This window comes from Cupressus sempervirens, chromosome 4 (genome assembly GCF_028749045.1).
Source record: "Cupressus sempervirens isolate cs-2001-9-10 chromosome 4, ASM2874904v1, whole genome shotgun sequence".
Taxonomy (NCBI): domain Eukaryota; kingdom Viridiplantae; phylum Streptophyta; class Pinopsida; order Cupressales; family Cupressaceae; genus Cupressus; species Cupressus sempervirens.
This window is the reverse complement of record NC_143121.1, coordinates 281,113,091-281,116,508: the sequence shown is the minus strand read 5'-3', so window position 1 is coordinate 281,116,508 and position 3,418 is coordinate 281,113,091.

The following is a 3,418-nucleotide window of genomic DNA, read 5'->3' as shown; positions in this document are numbered from 1 at the left end:
TTATTTTGTAAGTTAAACTTATTTCAATTTCCTTTTTCTTAAGAGGGAGTATTGAGGATTTTAGCCTCTTAGTGTATTGAAGTAAACTCCATATGTTAATTTACATATGTGTGTTGATGAATTCATATTGATATGCCATTTTAGGGATATCATAGTGAGATGATATCTCCTTATACTCAAGAACATAGTATGTTATATATCAATCTTCCCAAATAAAGAGGGAGTGTTGAGATAGCTTCGATTGTATCTAAGTCATAACTATGGTAGAAAACAATTGATATACATATCATTGTTAGAATTAGATATTGTTGGCATGTTTCTTCTAACACATTTCATGAAGCGATGTCTACTATAAAAAGATCTCACCTATGATATAGACTTCTTGTCGAGACTTATATTATCGAAGGATAATATATCTAGTGTGATATATATATTAAGGTCTTTAACATGACATTCTAAGATTATCGTGATAATGTATTCTATAACAATCCTCCTGAGCTAAGAGGGAGTGTTAAATTGTAGCTTCTGTTGGATTGAATTGTCCTAGAGTTAATCCTTTCTTTGGTTATTTTTAATCATTAATTATACATACTCTAATATATATATATATATATATATATATATATATATATATATATATATATATATATATATATATATATATATATATATATATATATATATATATATATATATATATATATATATATATATATATATATATATATATATATATATATAATATTTCTATATAATATAGATATGTTATAATTAATAATGTTTTAATTAATGATTAATTAATATATATAACCATAGAGACATGTCTCTTCACAAGACATGCCCTTGAATATATATTTATATATCTTGGAAATCTACAATTGAAACATATAGAATTACAACAATGTTATTACATTTGTAGAGATACTAAAACTAACTAGCAAGGCATATTGATCTTGTATGTGAGACTCTAGTTCACAAGGGTTATTAGAGAAAATTGAAGGATAAGCTAAGCAAAGATGATGAAAAAGGATATCCACTTAGATGGAGTTAAGATAAGTGAGATAAGAATGTATAGAAGGATGTCAAGTAGACAAGGAATTTAGAATGATCAATGATCATACATGATGGATTGGTGAGTCAACAAGAAAACCATGAAGAAGAATATCCATGACTACCACAACACAAAGTAGGTATAAGTGCATTCATCATTGCACTTAATGGTAATGGAGTTATCATATTGAGGAATACTCAAAAGAATTCAAGTTTGAATTATTTATAGCAATAAAAGTCATTAAGAACACAAGACATCCATGACTTTTGTGTGAAACACTACATTTGACAAGAGTGACACATGACATTAGTAAGAAGTCAAGCTAGGAGTAGGCTTGATAATTACAATTTTGAATTCATAGATTAGGGTTTCAAATATGAATGAGAAGAGAATATAAAATAAAATGTTATCTCAAGAAAAAGGGTTAGATTGTAGATTGATTAGACAAAGAGCCAAGAGATCTAAGCTAAGTATAATCTTGAAGAGAGAAAGAGTAATAGTGAGAAGATAATGTGTTGAGGAGAAGCCAGCGAGCCAAAAAAATTTAAAGGAGAATGCATGTGAGAGAAGGCAATACCAAGCACATATGTGATCATGTTTGAAGTTTTAGACCCAAGAAAGGGTAGAGAATAATTGCAGACAAGTCCAAGGAGTAGTAAAGTGATCAATACTCAAAGCTAAGTTTAGTAGCTATTTCATTTGATTATTCCTCTATTTTTTACTAATCTCTACAACAACAAATACCTTCAAGGGTGTATCCTAAAAATTTATTTATACTAAATCTCCTAATAGGGTGACACATTAACTTGTGTTTTGAAGTCCTTTTAGTAGGATGCTTCCAATAGGGAAAATTTTTACAAGTCTTATTCAAATCCCTTAACCAAGTGGCACTTAACAATGCTATTGTAATCTTTTAACATAGGTAAGCTCTTGACTAGGTGCATTTCAAGATAGTGAAATATTTTTGAGAATTGAATCACACATTGTGGTTTTACCCTAGCTGGATTTCTATGACATAAATACTATGTTATGTATTTTCATGATTGACTTATTTCTTTTTTACTTAATCCTGACTAGTTAATTTATAGGTACCACTAACTTATTGTTAGAAAGTAAAGTCCACCAATATAACTAACAGGGTGGAGGGGTGTGAATCATTTATCTAGTTATTATAACAATTACCAACCTTAATAATCCTTAACTGGATGAGAAATATAATTAGCAACCATAACAATATATTTATGCACATTAACACTAGATATGTTAACTAGGGAAACCTTAGTGGGGATGGTACCCAAAAAATAATGTACTAATATAAATATTCCTTTTTAGAGGATCGACCCTATTAGGAGTCAATAAATACATTTAGTACATAATAGTTCTTATTAGGAAACTTTGAATCCCTATTAGGAGATTCCAACCTAGTTAGGAATTGTGTCAACCCTGTTAGGAGTTGTAGAAAGTCGATGGGCGCACTGTCCAAACAACATCAGGAGCAATACCACCACACTCACTATCCAACTAGTCTTCATATTATTCCTTATAGAATAATAGAAAAGAACTATACTTTTACTTTCTATGTCCTATTAATCATATTTCCTCTTTTGATCTTATCACTAGATCACCAACTTTGCATCCAATAATCCCTTGGATTTCTTACTCTCATTTACCAAATAATCTACTCTTGTTCATACACTTCACACTCACACTTTAAAAAAAAGAAAATAACCTTCCTTTATACCATGTCCTCAAAAGAAATTCTTTGAGTCAGCCTTAAGGCTTTCCCAGTTAATTATAATAGAACCACATTAAGATAATTAATCATATTCAAATTACACAATAGTGGTGGCTCATAGTCTTAATTTTTTTTCACAATCAAACTTTATGCACTCACTGATATCATTATTATACTATCTACCATAACTTTCTAATCTTGCATATCAAAATTCTATCTCTATTAGGAGATACAATCCCAAAATTAGAAACTACTTCTCAAGAACTCTATCTATATACTACTCTATAAATCAAGCATATCTTCTACATATCTTTGAATTACTTGATGCACACTTAATCTCATCATCAAGACATAGTGTAGAATACATCCTTAACTGTGCTTGGGTTGATCATGAATTCTCTATCCATATGACCTCGTTCTATGTCTGCTACTCTGCCATTCTTCACAAAAATGTTACTATGTTGAAATCAATGACAAACACAATCATGAATGCAACATGTTGATCATGCTAACAATCTCCCACATGCTCTAGAAATTCTTAGGATACTCCCCCAAAGGAATACCATCATAATTCATGCTAAAAATCTCCCCGTTTGGCATTGATTACAACATAGATGAAAAAAAATCTAAGT